The 22,080-nt window shown below is 46.8% G+C and overlaps 1 protein-coding gene and 1 pseudogene across 1 annotated transcript in view; one reads left to right on the top strand and one right to left on the bottom strand.

The window, feature by feature from the left end:
* The window catches only part of LOC124551030 (serine/threonine-protein kinase minibrain), a 476,580-nt gene that overhangs the window by 153,273 nt on the left and 301,227 nt on the right, over positions 1-22,080 (top strand). The gene's annotated exons all lie outside the window — the stretch shown is intronic.
* Positions 4,689-4,806, bottom strand: LOC124551404 (annotated as a pseudogene).

Genomic DNA, 22,080 nt, shown 5'->3' on the forward strand with positions numbered 1-22,080 from the left:
TACCACAGCAAACTGTGGAAGATTTTTCGACAGTGAGATTACATTTCAAACCGTACCGTCTGTTTGTGGTGTAACAGTTGCCTCTGGAGGATTATGCCCAGCGCCTCCAATTGCATCGCATTGCAGGGAGCAGTTGAAAATAAATATTTCGCCCCTAAGCTGATATTCAGCGGTGAAGGAACGATCCATTTATCCTGAAAGTTTAATCGCCGCAATGTGAGATCGTGGCGCACCGTAAATCCAAAAGAACATGGGGCACAGGGAGGAATTCGCCGAAGGTTAGTGTTTCTCTGTGTAATGTCACAGAAAGCTGTGTGGGGCATTTTCTTCTCTGAGGAGACTGTAACGAGTATCTGTTACCTTGATATGTTGCAGTCGTGGTTGTTTCTGCAATTAAGTTACGATTTCGAGAATTTCATCTTTCGAGAAGGCGGAGAATCCCCTCGTTGGAGTATCGATAGTTGTCGCTACCTATACGACGAGCTTCCGCCTAACCGGATTGGGCGTACTGTGAAGATGTGGCTGTGTTCGCCCGTCCTGACCTAACGCCTTCTGACTTTTTCCTTCGGGTGTACATTAAGGACCGTGCTTACGTAGCCCCACTGCCAAGAAGGGCTGGAACAGAACACAGGGCGCATCAGTGCTGCTGTTATAGCCATTGGCAGGATGTTGCCACAGGATATGGAGCGAGCCTGGCCACCGCTTGGACGTGTGTCGTGTGACCAGAGGGGGACTCGTAGGACATCTGTAGAGCTCCAAATGCAAACTCAGTTAGTTTGGTGCATGAATAGGACCGTGATCTTATTTGTACATGTAATGCTTTGTAAAATGTAGAGCTTTGAAAACGAATGAATATTTAGTACCAGCCCCGCGTACACACGGTAATTATTTATTAAGGCGCGTAAACACAATCTCAATGGAGGTAAACGAGCGACAGACTGTGTATTCAGCCATATTGGCACTCGGCCTGTCATACTAATCAAACCAAGGGTTTCGGACCAAGGGATACGAACACGAGGAATGACAGTTGGCTTTGATGACTTGTCGAGGCTGCTCCCATTTTGTTATTGTTGTAAAGTAGTGTTTAATATTCGTCGCATGTGCGGCATTTATTTTACTGCAAGAAGCTTATCATCAGAAAAATAAGTAGAAGAAGAAAACAATGTCAGTGGACGTCGTGTCTCGTAGAAAGCAGAGAACAATGTGGTGAGACGAAATTAATGTCCGATCTTAAAGATGAGCTGAAGTATGGTTTTTGTTGCGAATTAGAGCTACAGATTACGAATTATTATTGAATTCTGTAGGACCTAAAATTTCCAAAGATGACACCTCTTGCAGCAGAGCCGTACGTGCACTAAAAAGACACCGTGAAGATTTATTTTCTTTTTCATATCGTGCATATTATTTTCTAACAGCTCACTTATTTCCCTCCAAGCGCCTGATCCTTTCAGTTTACTTTTACAATCGCTGTTTGCAGGGTCACATATACACTCCCGTTGACGACAAAAGTATCAACTTTAGTACTGTCTCCGTATTCCACTCAATACTCCAGTATTTGTAGACACAATGAATACATGCTCGTTTATGATATGCGGGAAATCGCTACTGAACCAAGGAACTTCCGATTCGGTACCCACACTAGCAGGTGGGTTCCAAGTGCAGCTCACCGCCAATGCTTTGATGTCCGAACCGCAACCGCAACCGAGACCAACCGCTTCGTTGGCTCCTACACTGGTGTTCAAAATTATAGCAACAAAAGGAAATTCTGCAAGGTGGCGTTTATTTTGCCAGAAAACACTATAAACAGTTGATAGTAAAGTAGAAACAGTGAATGAATACAGAACAAAATGCTTAAAGGTAGACAAAAATATTCTGTTTTTCCAACGTATCGGGTTTGCACAAACATTCCGACAACTGGTTAATGTGCTCAGAATGAGGTGTGACCACCTTTGGCAGCACCACAGGCCTGACAACGACGGGACACGCAGTGAATGTCGTCATCGCTCTCCTCTTGAGACACTAACGCCCATTCTTCGTGCAGAGCTGCTCGCAGTATCGGAGAGTGGTTGGTGGGTGCTGACGTGATGCAAGCCGTCTCCCTAGTGCATCCCAGACATGTTCTATGGGATTCAGATCGGGAGATCGAGCAGGACACGTCGCGCGAGAAATACATTCAGCTTCCAAGAAAACATCAACCACCCGTGCTCTGTGAGGTCGACCATTGTCGTGCATCAATACGACGTCTGCGCCCATAGTACGTCGCAACAACTGCACGTGAGTCCCAAGTTCACGTCACGGTATCTGACAGCAGTTTAACCTTGCCGATTTAACCGTACCATTTCAAGAACATGGTTCCAGTAATAAACATAATCCCTGGCCAAATCATTAGGAATCCTCCTCGATCTCTCTCTTTCCACAGTGTTTGGGCCTCGAAATCGTATTCCACTATCCAGACTAAATCGGGACTCATCTGTAAAAACACTGGTCCACTGTTCGACCACCCAGGTGACCTGTTGATGATTCCACTCAGGACGTTCCCTTCAGTGAAGACGTGTCAGTGGTAGACACACAGCGTGTCTGCGACAGTAAAAGCCACTCTGCCGAATCCTTCTGCACACCGTTTGCCTCGATACAATACGTCCAGTGGATGCTGCGAGATCACATGTCTGCTGTCGTGCGGTACTAAGGCAGTACCGTCGTCGTGCCCTTACCGCCAAATAACGGTCCTCTCTCTCTGATGTTACATGTGGTCGGCGTATCCTGGTGTCTGGGATACAGTTTCGGTCTCTATAAACTGTCGCCACATCCCAGAAACAACAGAACGATTCACATTAAGCCTTCGGGTCAAATCAGTTTGCGACTGTCCTGCTTCCATTCCTCCTGTGGCCCTGCATTGCAGAGAGTCTGGTAGGCGTCTTCTCTGTGCCATGTGTCATACTGCACCGTCCGTGACTCAGTACACAGCGATTGTGGATGAGGGAGTAGCCGCCAAAAACTATCTCGTTTCATAGGTGCGATGATATCATCGTTGGCATGGTTATCCGTTGAACGGAATGCCATCTTCCGTGCAGAACACGACGGTACGGATATTTCTTTAACAGTCAGTATAATTATATCGTGGTTTAGATACAGGACAGGGAAACAGCGGTTTGTTGCATTAAGTTTCGACACCACAGTATTTACCGCCCGTACACGTTAAGCAAATGTCAGCCGACGAAGCGGTTGGATATCATTCGTTGGCCTTCGTTGGTGTAGTGCATACTCGCCTTTACAGGCAATCAGAACGCTTCGTAAATAAAAGGAAACGAAACATGTATGTAATATACTGAACCACAAAGAAACTGGTACAGGCATGCACGTTCAAATACAGACAGCCGCCAAGTGTAGCCGCACGGTCCGAGGCGCCATGTCACGATCCGCGTGGCTGCACCTCCGTCGGAGGTTCGATTCCTCCCTCGGGCATGGGTGTGTATTGTCCTTAGCGTAGGTTAGTTTAAGTTAGATTAACTAGTGTGTAAGCCTAGGGACCAACGACCTCAGCAGTTTGGTCCTCAAATTTCCCAATACAGAGATATGTAAACAGGCAGAATACGTCGCAGTGGTCGGCAATGCCTATATAAGACAACAAGTCTCTGCTGCTGCAATGGAAGGTTATCAAGAATTGAGTGAGTTTCAACGTGGTGTTATAGTCGGCGTACGAGCGATGGGACATGGCATCTCCGAGGTTGCGATGAAGTGGGGATCTTCCCATACGACCATTTCACGAGTGTATCGTGAATATCAGGAATCCGGGAATCCGGTAAAACATCAAATCTTCGACATCACTGCGCCCGGAAAAAGATCCTGCAAGAACGGGACCAACGACGACTGAAGAGAATCGTTGGACGTGACAGAAGTGCAACCCTTCCGCAAATTGCTGCAGATTTGAATGCTGGGCCATCAACAAGTGTCAGTGTGCGAACCATTCAACGAAACATCATCGATATGGGCTTTCGGAGCCGAAGGCCCACTCGTGCACCCTTGATGACTTCAGGATACGAAGCTTTAGGCCTCCACTGGGCCCGTCAACACCGACGTTGGAATGATTATAACTGAAACATGTTGCTTGGTCGAACGTGCCTGGTTTCAAATTGTATCGAGCAGATGGACGTCTACATATATGGAGACAACCTCATGAATCCATGGACCTTGCTTGTAAGCAGGGGGCTGTTCAAGCTGGTGGAGGCTCCGTAATGGTGTGGTACGTGTGCAGTTGGAGTGATATGGGACCCCTGACACGTCTAGATACGACTCTGACTGACCGACCACAAAGTCCCCAGACGTGACCGAGCGAAGTGGCGCTGTGATTAGCACACTGGACTCGCATTCGGAAGGACGACGGTTCAAATTCGCGTCCGGCCATCATGATTTAGGTTTTCCGTGATTTCCCTAAATCGCTTCAGGCAAATACCGGGATGGGTCCTGTGAAAGAGCACGGCCGATTTCCTTCCCCACTCCGTCTACAGGCCACATGTGGCCCATCGGGACCATCCGACCGCCGTGTCATCCTCAGAGGAGGATGCGGATAGGAGGGGCGTGGCGTCAGCACACCGCTCTCCCGGTCATGATGGTATTCTTAACCGAAGCCGCTACTATTCGGTGGAGTACCTTCTCAGTGGGCATCACGAGGCTGAGTGCACCCCGAAAAGCGGCAACAGCGCATGGCGGCCTGGATGGTCACCCATCCAAGTGCCGACCACGCCCGACAGCGCTTAACTTCGGTGATCTCACGGGAACCGGTGTAGCCACTGCGGCAAGGCCGTTGCCGATTTCCTTCCCCATCTTTCCCTAATCCGAGCGTATGGTCCGTCTCTAATGACCTCTTTATCGACAGGACGTTAAACACTAATCTCCTCTTACTCCTCCCCAGGCATCAACGTTATGGAGTATATCTGGGATGCCTTGCAACGTGCTGTTCAGAAGAGATCTCCACCTCCTGGTACTCCTACGCATTTAGGGACAGCCTTGCGGGATTCATGTTTCAGTGCCCTGGAGCACTACTTCAGACTTTACTCCATGCAACGTCGTGTTGCCACGCTTCTGCGTTCTGGCGGGAGCCCTACACGATATTACGTAGGTGTACCAGTTTCTTTGGCTCTTCATTTCTATTTTGTTGCATAGACGGACGACATTTCCAAGGTGGTGGTGGAGGTGGTGACTGGCATTTAAGTTTGGGACAGCCGTCGTTGGCGGATGGACGCGGGACGGGTGGGTGTAGGCAGAGCGCCGTCGGACGGTAGGGGCCGGCAGCAGGTGGGGAGCGCGGCCGCCGCCACGCGCCGTATTGATCGCCGCCCGCCGCAGATCTGCTCCGCTCGGCTCCTCTCGTCTGCTGCGCTGCGCCGCGCCGCGTCTGCCAGAGCCTAAACTGCGGACCGCACCTGTCTGCCTGCCTGCCTGCCTCTGCCGAGGCTCGAACCCGTGACTCTTGCTCTCCACTTTACCCGTCTCTACGGTTACAACGGTGCACAGTCCAGTTGCAGGTCGCCTGTCTATCGGCTGCCAGGGGCGACAAAATTTTTTATCATCAGTATTTCGTAAAATTATTGGCCGAGTTTAACGTTTATTGAGTTGTTGTTGTGGTCTTCAGTCCTAAGACTGGTTTGAGTCAGCTCTCCATGCTACTCTATCCTGTGCAAGCTTCTTCATCTCCCAGTACCTACTGCAACCTACATCCTTCTGAATCTGCTTAATGTATTCATCTCTTGGTCTCCCTCTACGATTTTTACTCTCCACGCTGCCCTCCAGTACTGAATTGGTGATCCCTCGATGCCTCAGAACATGTCCTACCAACCAGTCCATTCTTCTGGTCAAGTAGCGCCACAAACGCCTCTTCTCCCCAATTCTATTCAGTACCTCCCCATTACTTATGTGATCTACCCATTTAATCTTCAGCATTCTTCTGTAGCACCACACTCCGAAAGCTTCTATTCTCTTCTCGACCAAACTATTTATCGTCCACGTTTCACTTCCATACATGGCTACACTCCATACAAATACTTTCAGAAACGACTTCCTGACACTTAAATCTATACTCGATGTTAACAAATTTTTCTTCTTCAGAAACGATTTCCTTGCCATTGCCAGTCTACATTTTATATCCTCTCTACTTCGACCATCATCAGTTAGATTGCTCCCCAAATAGCAAAACTCTTTTACTACTTTAAGTGTCTCATTTCCTAATCTAATTCCCTCAGCATCGCCCGACTTAATTCGACTACATTCTTATTTTTTCTCCATGGACTTTATAATGCCTACTCCGAATTTTTCTTTTGTTTCCTTTACTGCTTGCTCAATATACAGATTGAATAACATCGGGGAGAGGCTACAACCCTGTCTCACTCCCTTCCGAACCACTGCTTCCCTTTCATGTCCCTCGACTCTTATAACTGCCATCTGCTTTCTGTACAAATTGTAAATAGCCTTTCGCTCCCTGTATTTTACCTCTACCACCTTCAGAATTTGAAATAGAGTACTCCAGTCAACATTGTCAAAAGCTTTCTCTAAGTCTACAAATGATAGAAATGTAGGTTTGCCTTTCCTTAATCTATTTTCTAAGATAAGTCGTAAGGTCAGTATTGCCTCACGTGTTCCAATATTTTTACGGAATCCAAACTGATCTTCCCCGAGGTCGGCTTCTACCAGTTTTTCCATTCGTCTGTAAAGAATTCGCGTTAGTATTTTGCAGATGTCTTATTAAACTGATAGTTCGGTAATTTTCACATCTGTCAACACCTGCCTTCTGTGGGATTGGAATTATTATATTCTTCTTGAAGTCTGAGGGTATTTCGCCTGTCTCATACATCTTGCTCACCAGATGGTAGAGTTCTGTCACGACTGGCTCTCCCAAGGCTGTCAGTAGTTCTAATGGAACGTTGTCTAGTCCCGGGGCCTTGTTTCGACTTACATTTATTATGCTGTCGTAATCTACTCAGTCACAGGTATAATCTTACGTTAAACATTGCGGCAGGTGAAAGAGAGACAGCGAGAGGGATGTACGTGTGTGTGATAAAACCCCTTCCTTCTCACGTCCTCTCTCTTACCATAGATGACGTCTCACTGATCTGATTTGTACTAAGTATGTAGTAAACGGTAGGTGGATATTTGCTCCGATGGAGTGCGTGAGTTCTTCATAATGTTCGCCAACGTGCAGTATTCTATAGCTGTTGTACCCTGCGCAGAAAGCAGCACGTAGGTCGTGAATCCGTATCTTGAGTCTGTAATAAACTCTCGGCGAGAAACTGATATTGTATGAATAAAAAAATTTTCATTTAATCTGTCTATACGGGGCGCCACTCGCTTTTTATAAGCAGAATACGAGTATCTGCACAATTATAATGATAATCAACTTTATGAATTAGAAATAACGTACGTTCGTCACACTGTCACAGAAAATAAACGAACTAATGAACTGCGGTTTTGCGTAATTCGTATTAAGGTACTTCTCGATTACATGTTAAAAAAAAAAAAAAAAAAAAAAAGGCGTTAAGTTCTTACCCAATTCCGACGGCGGCACACAACATAGAATGTCCTCAGAGAATGCCGAACCAGCTGTCACATTTATAAACGGAGATTGCAAATTAAGTTCTTAACCGATAACGCCGAAGGCGACAATATTTGTGTCCTCCGAGACTGCCAAACCCTTTTCGTTTAGCAGTTGTTTATTATTATGCTGCCAACACTTTTGAAATAATTGAGTGACAGCCTGCTGCACGGAGCTGGTTTTATATGAAATGCAAGTAAATTCACTGTTCAGTTTTTCTAATATTAATCACAGATCTGTACCATGTTGCTGCGTTACTTCCAAACACAGCAGCCAATCGCGGAGAAGGACCACAATTTAGGCGGTCTTTCTCTCGATACCGAATAAACCGTCCGTCAGCGGTACCTCGACCGAACGAGGAGCCCCTGCGGTTAGGCCTCTCGACTCGCATTCGGGCGGACGACGGTTCGAACCCCCCTGCTGCCATCCTGATTTAGGTTTTCCGTGACTCCCGTAAATCGCTTCAGGCAAATGGCGGGATGGTTCCTTTGAAAGGGCACGGCCGACTTCCCCATCGTTCGCTAATGCGATGAGGGCCGATGACCTCGCTGTTTGGTCCCTTCTCCCAAATGAGCCAACCAACCGATACCTCACACCACACTACGTCATCTTCACACTGCTGTCTCCTCATCTGATCTAAGACAAGGTTCTTGTAGCTGAATATGATGACTGTAAAGCCAGAAAGATTACAACATGTAACACAGTACTCAAGTATTTCAGTTAGAAATTCTGTATGTCTCGAGGCAGTGTAACTCAACGTGCACGAACTACAAACACTGACGAAGAGACCACGGTGTAGATCTCATTTTTGTAATTTTTTATATTTATGATATGTTAATTTCATAGAACTTAAATATCAATACACCACAACAGTTCGATGCAAATTCTGGAGAACATCGACTTTGAAGTCTTCAGAGAGTATTTAATTTCCTTACTCGCGGTTCGTTTTCTGAAGAATGCGTGCCACTCTAGTAGAATGCTCGCGTGCCTCGTGGGCGGTTCTGGATAGATTTCCCGACTGTTGAAAATTTTTAAACAAGGTTGTATGTCTTACAGTCTTTTCCGTGAAGCATAAAATACATAAAGATGAAAAATATCGATTGTATTCGAGACTGATGGTCGCTGGTTCGAGTCTCGTTTCGGTAGTTTTTATTTTCTCATACAGTTCCGCACCTCAGTCGATAAAAACGGAATCCTTATAGGATTACTCTGTTGTCCCCCTGTGGCTGCGTGACCGTCAAAAATCATTTTTCTGCGGAAAGGGTGGACGTGTAAATTTCAAATTTATGTCACGCACTGAAGTCTACGGTCCCTTGGTGACGTAAAAACTTAAGCTTGTACGTCAGTGCATTCAAATGATGCTGCCATTAGTGCCACATTTTTTCATATCTTGCCAGTATCGATGTTTTTTCAGAGTCTCACAATACCTGTCAGCGTTAATTGTGGTCCCAGCGATTCAGCTCCGACGACGAGGTGAAGGAAGAGGTTCATAACTTTCTGAACAGCATGGCGGCCAGCTGGTATCACATGGGCATACAATAACTGCCACAGTGTCTACAAAAGTGCATCGACAGAAATGGTGATTATGTCGAAAAATAGCTAAATGTTCAAGCTGTAAACTGATGTAAACCATTGTAGAAATAAACAGGTCTATGTGCTTTAAAAAAATAGGAGACCTTACTTTTGGGATTACCCCTGTATGTAGACATGAAGAATAAATATGTAGAACGTTCATGACATTCGTTTATTTTAAAGCCTTAAAAGTTTTCGCATAAAATACCAGGGGCATTACTTTACAGCACCCCTCTAAAGGGTACCTGTAAAGTCGTCGCATCTTGCGAAACACCAGAGGAAATGCACCTGTCGACCCGTAGGAGGGAGCCTCTATATAGGCCTACACCCGGTGTTACTTTTGCGCCCGAAGTTTTCTTTCCATTACTGAGGGCAAACTGCGTTCTATTTGTCGGGAACTCTTCAGTCCAGTTTCATATTTTGTTTATTGGGCTACCGAGCGGAACTCTATCGAGAGCCTGCCGGAAACGTAGCAGCACGGCATCAGCGTGGGCGCAGGTGTCCACTCTACTCTCTGTGCATCTCGTGCATGAACGAAGGGAGTCAGCTTTCACACGAACGTCGTTTGTGAAATCCAAGTTTGTTCCAGAGGCACTCAAGTTCCATACGTTATAGTAGCTGATGCATATGATGAGATCGTAACCAGAAAATCATTTACGTGCTCGGATGCATCATTTTAACTGTCGTTTTTAGTCTTGGCAGGCTGACATCAGAAAACAGATTTGATATTATGACTCAAAAATATAGATTGTACAATATGCAGATTCAGTGTTTCACACAAGACGTATATTACATAATTTTAGCCACTTGCTTATTGCGTATATTAAAAAAAAAAAGATAGAAACACATACAATTCCGTTACATAGGAATTGTATTTTAGGTCTGTTCGCAACACGGTACAAAATTTACATTTGCAAGGGGAGAACGAAATGACGTATGCATTCCATTGAGACAAATAGTCACTGAATACTATACCTTGGTAGCGAACTACATAGATATGACGAGATGTAAGTTTGAAGTACGCTGTGTGAAACTAGCATCCTAAAATGTACTCTAAGACAAAAAAAAAAAAAAAAATTGGCGAACCACGAAGGAACTATCCGAATCCGAATGGGATGAAATCGGCAGATCTGATGTACATGTACAGACAAACAAAAAATCGCAGTTTCAGAAAAATCCGTTGATTTATTCAAGAGAAAGAGCCTCGCAGGCAGAGCAAGGCAGTAACGCGTTAGTCCATCTCTGGCCCTTATGAAAGTAGTTATTCGTTGTGGCATTGATTGACAGAGTTGTTGGATGTTCTCCTGAGGGATGTCGTGCCAAATTCTGTCCAGTTGGCGCCTTTGATCGCCAAAATCCCCAGCTGCTTGGATTGCCCTGCCCATAATGCTGCAAACCTTCTTGATTGGGGAGAGTTCTGGCGACCTTCCTGGCCAACCTAGGGTTTGGGAAGCGCGAACACAAACAGTAGAAACTCTCGCCGTGTGTGGGCAGCCGTTACCTTGCTGAAATATAAAGCCAGGATAGCTTGTGACGAAGGACAACAATACGGGCGTGGAATGTCGTGGACGTACAACTGTGTTTCAAGAGTGCCACCGATGACAACGAGAGGGGCTCTGCTATGAAAAGAAATGGTACTCGAAACCATCACTTCTGATCGTATGGTGGGCGACAATTAGATTGGTATCCCTCCACCGTCTGGGGTATCTCTGTACACGTCTTCGATCTGGATTCTCATCGACTGGCGTAGAATCGTCTTCAGTAATGAGTCCCGCTTAGAACTGAGCCCCAATGACCAGCGAAGATACGTCAGGAGATAACCCAGTCTGAATTGTTTTTCATATTTATCTACATTACATACGTGTTTCTACATTTAGAGGTCGCTGTTCTTCATCTCATCTACATCTACATCTACATCTATACTCCGCGAGCCACCTTACGGTGTGTGGCGGAGGGTACTTATTGTACCACTATCTGATCCCCCCCTTCCCTGTTCCATTCACGAATTGTGCGTGGGAAGAACGACTGCTTGTAAGTCTCCGTATTTGCTCTAATTTCTCGGATCTTTTCGTTGTGATCATTACGCGAGATATATGTGGGCGGTAGTAATATGTTGCCCATCTCTTCCCGGAATGTGCTCTCTCGTAATTTCGATAATAAACCTCTCCGTATTGCGTAACGCCTTTCTTGAAGTGTCCGCCACTGGAGCTTGTTCAGCATCTCCGTAACGCTCTCGCGCTGACTAAATGTCCCCATGACGAATCGCGCTGCTTTTCGCTGGATCATGTCTATCTCTTCTATTAATCCAACCTGGTAAGGGTCCCATACTGATGAGCAATACTCAAGAATCGGACGAACAAGCGTTTTGTAAGCTACTTCTTTCGTCGATGAGTCACATTTTCTTAGAATTCTTCCTATGAATCTCAACCTGGCGCCTGCTTTTCCCACTATTTGTTTTATGTGATCATTCCACTTCAGATCGCTCCGGATAGTAACTCCTAAGTATTTTACGGTCGTTACCGCTTCCAATGATTTACCACCTATGGCATAATCGTACTGGAATGGATTTCTGCCCCTATGTATGCGCATTATATTACATTTATCTACGTTTAGGGAAAGCTGCCAGCTGTCGCACCATGCATTAATCCTCTGCAGGTCCTCCTGGAGTACGTACGAGTCTTCTGATGTTGCTACTTTCTTGTAGACAACCGTGTCATCTGCAAATAGCCTCACGGAGCTACCGATGTTGTCAACTAGGTCATTTATGTATATTGTAAACAATAAAGGTCCTATCACGCTTCCCTGCGGTACTCCCGAAATTACCTCTACATCTGCAGATTTTGAACCGTTAAGAATGACATGTTGTGTTCTTTCTTCTAGGAAATCCTGAATCCAATCACAAACCTGGTCCGATATTCCGTAAGCTCGTATTTTTTTCACTAAACGTAAGTGCGGAACCGTATCAAATGCCTTCCTGAAGTCCAGGAATACGGCATCAATCTGCTCGCCAGTGTCTACGGCACTGTGAATTTCTTGGGCAAATAGGGCGAGCTGAGTTTCACATGATCTCTGTTTGCGGAATCCATGTTGGTTATGATGAAGGAGATTTGTATTATCTAAGAACGTCATAATACGAGAACACAAAACATGTTCCATTATTCTACAACAGATTGACGTAAGCGAAATAGGCCTATAATTATTCGCATCTGATTTATGACCCTTCTTGAAAATGGGAACGACCTGCGCTTTCTTCCAGTCGCTAGGTACTTTACGTTCTTCCAGCGATCTACGATAAATTGCTGATAGAAAGGGGGCAAGTTCTTTAGCATAATCACTGTAGAATCTTAAGGGTATCTCGTCTGGTCCGGATGCTTTTCCGCTACTAAGTGATAGCAGTTGTTTTTCAATTCCGATATCGTTTATTTCAATATTTTCCATTTTGGCGTCCGTGCGACGGCTGAAGTCAGGGACCGTGTTACGATTTTCCGCAGTGAAACAGTTTCGGAACACTGAATTCAGTATTTCTGCCTTTCTTCGGTCGTCCTCTGTTTCGGTGCCATCGTGGTCAACGAGTGACTGAATAGGGGAGCTAGAAATTTTGCCTGAACCATCTTGTATACTCCTGCGGTCACTCGACGGCGAGACCCTGTACGTCACTGGATCGCCAGCAGACAGCCGCAGATTGCTGCTCACCTGCCCACCAGGTGATCTCTGTGTGTAGAGGATAATAGTGGTCTTGTCACACGTCGCTGGGGCACACCTGACAGTACCCTTGTCTCTGATGGCCACTCGTCGCAAAGTTCAACGTACTGGGTTCTGTTACTTAAGAAGTCTTCGAGTCACTCGCACATCTGGGAACCTACTCCGTATGCCCGTACCTGCATAGTCTGCAGTGGGGCACCGTGTCAGTCGTTTTCAGGAAATACGGGGTGTCAGTTGCCCTTCATCCATTTTTCGCAGGATATCATGTGAGTGCCACCAGATGGCATTCAGACTTGTAGTGGGCAGTAACCAAAATGTTTTGGCCTCCACCTGCGGTCGTCAGTAATCGACTTACAACTGGGTCCTGGCAACACCGACTCAAAGGAAGAGCTCGGCGCTTGTTGGTGACGTCACGTCAGCTAGGCACGGCCAACGCCAGGTCTGTTGCAGGCAGAAACGCCTGGGCGTGCTTATCACTGCAAATCTCTTATTTTTGGAGAAAATGTTTGGTGTTGTTTTGGATTCTGCAGTTTTATTTAGATGAAAGATTTTATTACTATCGTAAAGCTACAAATGAAGATCATAGTTCTGCAGTACTGAATCCTGTCGAAGCACACGTAGATCAATATGAGAAGATGCTTTGCCCCATTGCAAGCTTCGGAAATTTTACATTCAAGTAACTATATTTACTTGATCCAATTTGCTATCGAAACTTATCCCAACCCCCTTACAATGAACTCGTTTCTTTTATTTATTTATTTTCGTTTGACATCGTCACTGGAAATGTGAACTAATTTACATGTGTAAATGTCCAACTGTTGCCAGTCATTAGATTACAGTCGTTTTCAATGAAAGGAATTCTAAACAGGAAACAAAATAGCTTCATACATCGAAAATACTGCTGAGCTTAAACTTTTTTAAACAGGCACATTAGAAAAGATAAATATTCCCCTTTTCCAACTGAAAGGAGAAACTTTATAAGATAAAAAAATTTTATTTGGTAAAACAAGTATATCTCTTTTGCCTCTTCTTCTGTCCCCCACACCATCCCAAAACGTGTACAATCGCAAGATATTTCATTAACATTCAGTGCTCCTCACCCCATAGTCAACCAAGATACCTAAAGAAGAGCACAAATATGTTCACAGTTTCTTATAAAAGCAACCCAGTACAAACGTAACTTCCTCAGATTTACAAATAGGGCAAAGAAGCACGAATTGTGTTGCTGCTGGACCATGAAGTTGTTTTTGTATGGCAATCCTTAAAACAGGTGGAAATTTAAGTTCAGGAGTACACTATTTGTTAAGAGGTGTGATGAATTGCACAATTAATTGATTGCAGAAATCTCTCAGAACAATGTGTGTTGGTCAACTACTGCCAATAGTTTCACATTTTCCAGTGTCAGAGAGGGAGATACCACCATTATGAGTATGCCTGCAACAGACCTGGCGTTGGCCGTGCCTAGCTGACGTGACGTCACGAACAAGCGCCGAGGCCTTCCTTTGAGTCGGTGTTGGTCCTGGTCGAGCCTTTTGACGTTACCGGTGACTTCTCGCATATATATGATGGAGATGTTCGGAACAAATCATTCGCCAACAGAAAAGGTAGGAATACAAAATAGCCACATTATCGCAAAAACCACAAACATAGAGTTGTGGTGGAAATATCAGTACGTTGCAAAAATGTGTCATCTTGCTACGTAGTCGGGTGAAAAGTTGAGTGTGCTGGTTGTTCGGTGGACTGCGCGTAGTCGGAAGATACCACGCTTCGGGCCGTTATCGGGGACCGACCGCGCACGTGATGCTGGGCGGGCTCAGCGGGGATGGGAATGCGGTTGTCTGCTCCCTGCGGACGATAAAAACGCCACACGGAGGGCTGCGCAGATAACACGCGCTGCCAATTGACGGTCGGCGTGCATCACGCGGGACCAGTCGCCGACCGGGTGATATATCAGTTTGACAGCTGGTAGAAGGTCGCGTTCGGTTGCTGTTACACAAGTGTGAGCGGCACTCGACAGCGCTTTGTAAGCTGCCTTCACGACGGAGTTGTATCTCGGTCGGCGGAAGGAGAACCGTCAGAACTGCAGCGGGCTTGGCGCGGCTGCCTCGCGCGTCTATCTCAACCGATCACGTGACGCTGTTTTGTATATGGTAGCGCCTCAGTGTCGTCGCAGGTCTGTCGAAGACTGTTGTCTCGCCTACAACCGGTTGCGCTTTGCAGGGTCTTCCTTGGCGGACTCTACCGTGCCACGTTGTATTAGTATAGAGAATCTTGGCAGGTTAAGACGGAGCGTCCTCTGCAAGCGTATTCGTCCAACTAGTTGGACGGCCGTATACGGGCGCACACGGCCGAATAATCCGACGGCCGGCCGACGGACGTATCCCAGTGAAATGAGATTGCTGGGACGTAGTGGCTGCAAGCGAACTCCTGTTGTTGGGTGTGTCTCGAACTTTTTCGCACTGAATTACCAACTGTGGACGTAGAGGTTGCACACTGGGGTGGCGAAAGTCATGGGATCTTTCCTAATATTATGTCGGATGTGTTTTGCCCGGCATAGTTCACCAACCCTACGTGGCATGGACTCAACAAGTCCCCTGCAGAAATATTGTGCTATGCTGCCTCTGCAGGCGTCAGTAACTGCGAAAGTGTCGCCGGTGCAGGATTTTGTGCACGAACTGTGACCTCTCGATTATGTCCCGTAAGTGTTCGAAGGGATTCGTGTCGGGCGATCTGTATGGTCAAATGGTTCAAATGGCTCTGAGCACTATGGGACTCAACTGCTGAGGTCATTAGTCCCCTAGAACTTAGAACTAGTTAAACCTAACTAACCTAAGGACGTCACAAACATCCATGCCCGAGGCAGGATTCGAACCTGCGACCGTAGCGGTCTCGCGGTTCCAGACTGCAGTGCCTTTAACCGCACGGCCACTTCGGCCGGCCTGTATGGTCAAATCATTCGCTCGAATTGTTCGATATGTTCTGTCATGGCGCATTGTCATCATTATTTGGGAAAATAAAAGTCCACGAATGGCTGCAAATGGTTTCCAGGTAGCCGAACATAACCGTTTCCAGTCAATGATCGGTTCAGTCGGACCAGTCCGTTAGATGTAAACACAGCGCACACCGTTATAAAACCACCGCCAGCTTCTACAGTACCTTTTTGACAGCTTGGATCCATGGCTTCGCGCGGTCTGCCCCACACTCGAACCCTACCATCAGCTCTTACCAACTGAAATCGAGACTCGCTCGTGGTCTGGTGGCTAGCGTTGCCACGTGTAGATCACGGGGTCCCGGGTTAGACTCCCGGCCGGATTGGGGGTTTTTCTCTGCCCCAGGATTGGCTGTTTGTGTTGTCAGCATTCCATCATCATTCATGAAAGTGGCTAGTTTGGAAGGAGTGCAGACTGGGAATGTGTACGGACGCTGATAACCGCGTAGTTGAGCGCCCCACAAGCCAAACATTATCATGATCATCGAGAGTCATCTGACCAGAGCACGGTTTTCCAGTCGCCTAGGGTCCAACCGATACGGTCACGAGCCGAGGAAAGGCGTTGCAGGCGATGTCGTGCTGTCAGCAAAAGCACTCGCGTCTGTCGTCTGCTGCCATAGCCGATTGACGCCAAGTTGCGCCGTACTATCCTAAAGGATAGGTTTGCCGTACGTGCCACATTGATTTCTGCCGTTATTTCACGCAGTGTTGTTTGTCTGTTAGTACTGACAACTCTACGCAAACGCCGTTGCTCGCGATCGTTAAGTGAAAGCCGTCGGCCACTGCGTTGTCCGTGGTGAGAGGTAATGCCTGCAATTAGGTATTCTCTGCGCACTCTTTGACACTGTGGATCTCTGAATATAGCGATTTCCGAAATGGAATATCTCATGCGTTCAGAGTCTGTTAATTTCCGCCGTGCGGTCATCACGTCGGACAACTTTCCACGTGAATCACCTGAGTACAAGTGACAGATTCGGCAGTGCACTGCCAGGTACCACAAATTCACAACTCACGACCCCCCCCCCCCCTCGCAGTTTCTCTTCTGTCAGCGTTTGTCTCTTACTTTTTCTACCCCACGCACCCCCTCACGCTGTGTGGTGAAGTAGTTCCTCTACAGTATTTGTGCCGCCAGCTGTGCTTGGAGGGCCTGTGTGATGTTTTGGTGTGTAGGAGAGAGGCACTGGCGGAAGTGAGACTGTTAGGGCGAGTAGTGATCGTGACTTTTGTGTCTGGCTAGCTGATTAGGTGAGAGAAATGCCCGCAAAAGGTAAGGTTCCGGTCGGCTACACAGTTTTAATCAGCCAAGAATTTTCAAAAAGTGCACACACAACTTACGCTATCAGAACAAAAGTGTCTTGACACTCGTACGTAATTTTGAATTGACGAGTACATGTCAACAGAGGCAGACCTGCCAGTATAAAAGGAGGCAGGATGGTCAGTAGAGCAGCAGTAAGAGCAGAAGGACCTCGGTGACTTCGAACGTGGACTAGGTTGTGGATGTCGCCGTACTAGTTAACCCATAATCGACTTTTCAACCTTTCTAAAGCTGCCCTAGTTGGTGATGGATCTGTGAAGTGGAAAGGCGCTGTTAAATCGAGACCAGGCAAAATTGGTGCATTGTAAGGCGTGGCAGTAAAAAAAATTACGTGAAATCAGCGGAAGGAAACACTGCCTAGTTGCGAAGTGCTACGTGTAGTCCAGCTGGCACAGTGAATGTGAGTGAGGGGTTGCCAAGAGTGGCCACAGTGACCGAGCAGCTGCTCCTAAGCCACACATTCTGTCAGTGGTGAGCGGCGCGTGAGGTGGCGCAGAAAGCGACGCCGCTGGACAGGGTGTGGAGTGCGATGGAAGGGGCCGCCACCTTAAAGTACGGATAAGAAGGTGTTACGGCATGGGGTTTGTTTTTCTTGGTTTTGGGGTGGTCCGCTTATTGCGCTTAGAAAAATGCCAACGGAATGATAAGAGCACATTTTATGGCATTATGTACTGCGTACGGTAGAGAGAAATGCGGAAGTGATGATTGTATCAGCATGAGTGTGCACCCTTTCAAAAGGCTGCATCTGTCATCCAGTGGTTTGTGTAAAATAACACCCCCAAAATGGAGTGGCCTGCGCGATCTGAACCAAATGGAACATCCTTAGGATGAGAGGAGATCGACCTGTCTCCAGACTCGAGCATCCATCACTACTTCCTCTAGTTTCGGCGCTTGAGGAACAACAGGTTACCATTCCTCCACAGACATTCAGACACGTGATTGCAAGTGTCTCCAGCAGCCGGCCAATGTGGCCGAGCGCTTCTAGGCGCTTCAGTCTGGAACCGCGCGACCGCTCCGGTCACAGGTTCGAATCCTGCCTCGGGCATGAATGTGTGTGATGTCCTTAGGTTAATTAGGTTTAAGTAGTTCTAAGTTGTAGGGGACTGATGACCTCAGCATTTAAGTGCCATAGTGGCCAGAGCCATTTGAGCAAAACAGAAAAGAAATAGACTCAAAGAACTAGCGTATTGATAAAATGTTAATATTACGTGTTAATAACTGAAAACATGAATTTATGTAATTATAGAAAAATGTTCAAAATATATATTTGCATAAAATATTTATTTACTAAAACAAAACTAAGCGCCAGTCCTGATAGTCGTGTATGTTATAAACAGCAGCGATCGTATCCCAGTAAGTCTTCACTTCTGACGCTGCTTCCACACGAAGAACGTCGCACCGAGCTGTGTCTGCACGGCTTTTGTCTTCTAAGCGCGACAATGCGGATCTTTTTTATTTATTTTTATTGGCTTTCGTTTATTGGAGCACTGTCAACAGCTTGGTGCAAATATAAAACATATACAGAAACAGTGAAAATAGTGAACAATGATTAAAAATTATTTTACTGTGCCCACATGGGTATCATAGATACACTTAACGACTCTTGACTTTTGAACTAGAGACTAAACTGAAAATAAAAAGGACTTGTCAGAGACTGAAAATCCATCTGCGGCGTAGGATGTTTGTGCAACCACATATAGAACGCCAAATTTCGTATACAATCTCGTATAAAACAAAAAAGGCTTTGTGTGTTTGAGGATATTTATGGCACAAAAAAACAGGACGACTTGTTGGGGGGGGGGGGGGCACCTCTAATTTTACAAGGTTTTACAGTAAGCTGTTTTGCTGTGGTTCGAAGAAAATACAGCAAAATAGTAAGTGGTTTTAAGTGGTTGACACCACCTCGCAGGTGCTGAATTTAATCTTTGTAGGAGTCGGGAAACGCGTTACGAATTCTGTATCCAGCAAAGACGGTTTAGTTTCTCCTCAGTGCGCCCTCAGTTATCTGAATGACTACGAAGCTGCTCTCGGGATATTGAGAGATTACTTGGGGCACAGTCCGTTCCAGGATATCATCGACACGGATGGAGCATATAAAAGCTTTTAAATGTCCCCATGCAAAAAGGCAATGGGATTCAATTTGAGGGACCTGGGACACCATTATATTAGAGGGCAACGACGTACACCCTTATTGAACATTTGCCCTAGGTATTTCCGAACCGCCACATGCAAGTGTCCGTTGCACCATCACGCATGTATCACATACGCATCCTCTCATTATAAGGAACGTGATCCAAATAGTCGATTAGATGAAGGTGATACAACACTGGCATCGGGGAAAGCATTGGTTTCGTGACCTATGTTTATTAGGATTGTATGTTCGTTTCATTGTTTTCTACTTGCACCTGGTCGTTCGCTCGTACACACGAGGACGTCGCGGGTGAGAGAAAGGAGTTCCGCAGTGTGTGGAACCAGAAGACGTGTGTGGCGGATCGCCGCTCGCTCGAGCCTGCTCAGGTGACGGCAGCGATGACAGTGGACCACGCCGAGGACACGGGTGTGTGTGGCACCGGTGCCCCCTCACTTCCTGGCCCAAGGGGGCTGACGGCTAAATCAGCTGCCCCACCGCGTCGGGGTTGGTAGATGCTGGGGCGAGGGAGAGGGGTCGCTAACGGTAGAGCATACGGCCTTGCACCGAGGCGCAGCAGGAGAGGAGGCGCCGAGTCCGACAACGGCACGTAGGCGACAGTGTGCACCAGCAAAGAGGGCGGCAGCTCGTCGAGTTCAGACTGGATAAAGAGCGCCCAGAAGCCGAGCGACAGCGGCACCTGCAGACGCCGGTCGGAGAGAGAGAGACCTTCCACCTGCAACCCGCGCCACAACAAGGGGGCACAAGCAGGAGGTGGCGGTCGAGAAGCGCGACTGGCCAGCACGAACACGCATACGAGGTCTGTTCCAAAAATTCCGGAACTTTGTCCACAAAATTACCTTTCACTTATTGTGCATGGTCTCCTTCGGAATACTCTCTTCCACAATTGATACACCGCCCCCAACGTCGTTTCCACTTCCGGCTCTTGCTGGATCCTACGGAGCGCCGTGTGCGAATTTTCTTTTATCTCGTCAATCGCTACAAATGTACGGCCTTTAGTGGGGTTTTCAACTCAGGAAAATAAAAAAAGTCTACGAGGGCCAGGTCTGGAGAGGTACGGAGGATGAGGCAGCCCAATATTCCGTTTTTTGTGCAACAGGTACGCACCAACAGGGATGAATATGCGGGTGCGTTATGGTCATGCAAGAGCCGTGAATTGTTTCGCCACATTTGAGCCCGTTGCCTCCTCACACTTTCTCGGAGGCGTCGCAACACGTCCCGATAGTACCATCGATTAATAATTTGTCGCTGTGGCACGAATTCGTGATGAATTAATCCTTCAAAGTCAAAGAAAACTATCAGCTTGGCTTTGACATTTGACCTGACCTGGCGAGCTTTTTTTGGTCTTGGAGAACCTTTCCCCATCCATTCTGAAGCTTAAATCTTGTGCTCAACATCACAACGGTAGACCCACGTCTCATCACCAGTATGTTACGGAACATCACGTTCTCATTTGCGCCACCCAAAAGCTCTTCACAGATTGCCAGGTGAAGTTCTTTCTGGTCTTGACTCATGAGCCGTTGGACGAACTTGGTATCAACACGATGATAGTGTCGGAAGTTCCATGCGGCTTTTCGCGGATGATGCTGTAGTATACAGAGAAATTGCAGCATTAGAAAATTGTAGCGAAATGCAGGAAGATCTGCAGCGGATAGGCACTTGGTGCAGGGAGTGGCAACTGTCCCTTAACATAGACAAATGTAATGTATTGCGAATACATAGAAAGACGGATCCTTTATTGTATGATTATATGATAGCGGAACAAACACTGGTAGAAGTTACTTCTGTAAAATATCTGGGAGTATGCGTGCGGAACGATTTGAAGTGGAATGATCATATAAAATTAATTGTTGGTAAGGCGGGTACCAGGTTGAGGTTCATTGGGAGAGTGCTTAGAAAATGTAGTCCACCAACAAAGGAGGTGGCTTACAAAACACTCGTTCGACCTATACTTGAGTATTGCTCATCAGTGTGGGATCCGTACCAGATCGGTCTGACGGAGGAGATAGAGAAGATCCAAAGAAGTGCGGGGCGTTTCGTCACAGGGTTATTTGGTAACCGTGATAGCTTACGGAGATGTTTAATAAACTCAAGTGGCAGACTCTGCAAGAGAGGCGCTCTGCCTCGCGGTGTAGCTTGCTCGCCAGGTTTCGAGAGGGTGCGTCTCTGGATGAGGTATCGAATATATTGCTTCCCCCTACTTATACCTCCCGAGGAGATCACAAATGTAAAATTAGAGAGATTAGAGCGCGCACGGAGGCTTTCAGACAGTCGTTCTTCCCGCGAACCATACGCGACTGGAACAGGAAAGGGAGGTAATGACAGTGGCACGTAAAGTGCCCTCCGCCACACACCGTTGGGTGGCTTGCGGAGTATAAATGTAGATGTAGATGCATTTCAAAGTGCTCTGCCATGATTTCATGACATTATCCAACTGAAATGTTGCATTCTTCTGCAATCTCGGACAGTCAGTCTTCTATTGGTACGCACAATCTTTGACGATCCTGCATGAGCATCATCGATAGACGTCGAAGGGCATCCAGAACGAGTGTCGTCTTTAACTTCCATCCGGCCATTTTTTAACGATGTGAACCATTCGTAACGCCAACCGCCTTGGCGCAGTAGTATCACCGGTTCCCGTTAAGTCACCGAAGTTAAGCGCTGTGGGCTGGGTTAGCTTTTGGATGGGTGACCATCCGGTCTGCCGAGCACTGTTGGAAGAGGAGTGCACTCAGCCCTTGTGAGGCAAACTGAGGAGCTACTCGATTGAG

Source organism: Schistocerca americana, chromosome 9, assembly GCF_021461395.2.
Source record: "Schistocerca americana isolate TAMUIC-IGC-003095 chromosome 9, iqSchAmer2.1, whole genome shotgun sequence".
In the NCBI taxonomy this organism is placed as follows: domain Eukaryota; kingdom Metazoa; phylum Arthropoda; class Insecta; order Orthoptera; family Acrididae; genus Schistocerca; species Schistocerca americana.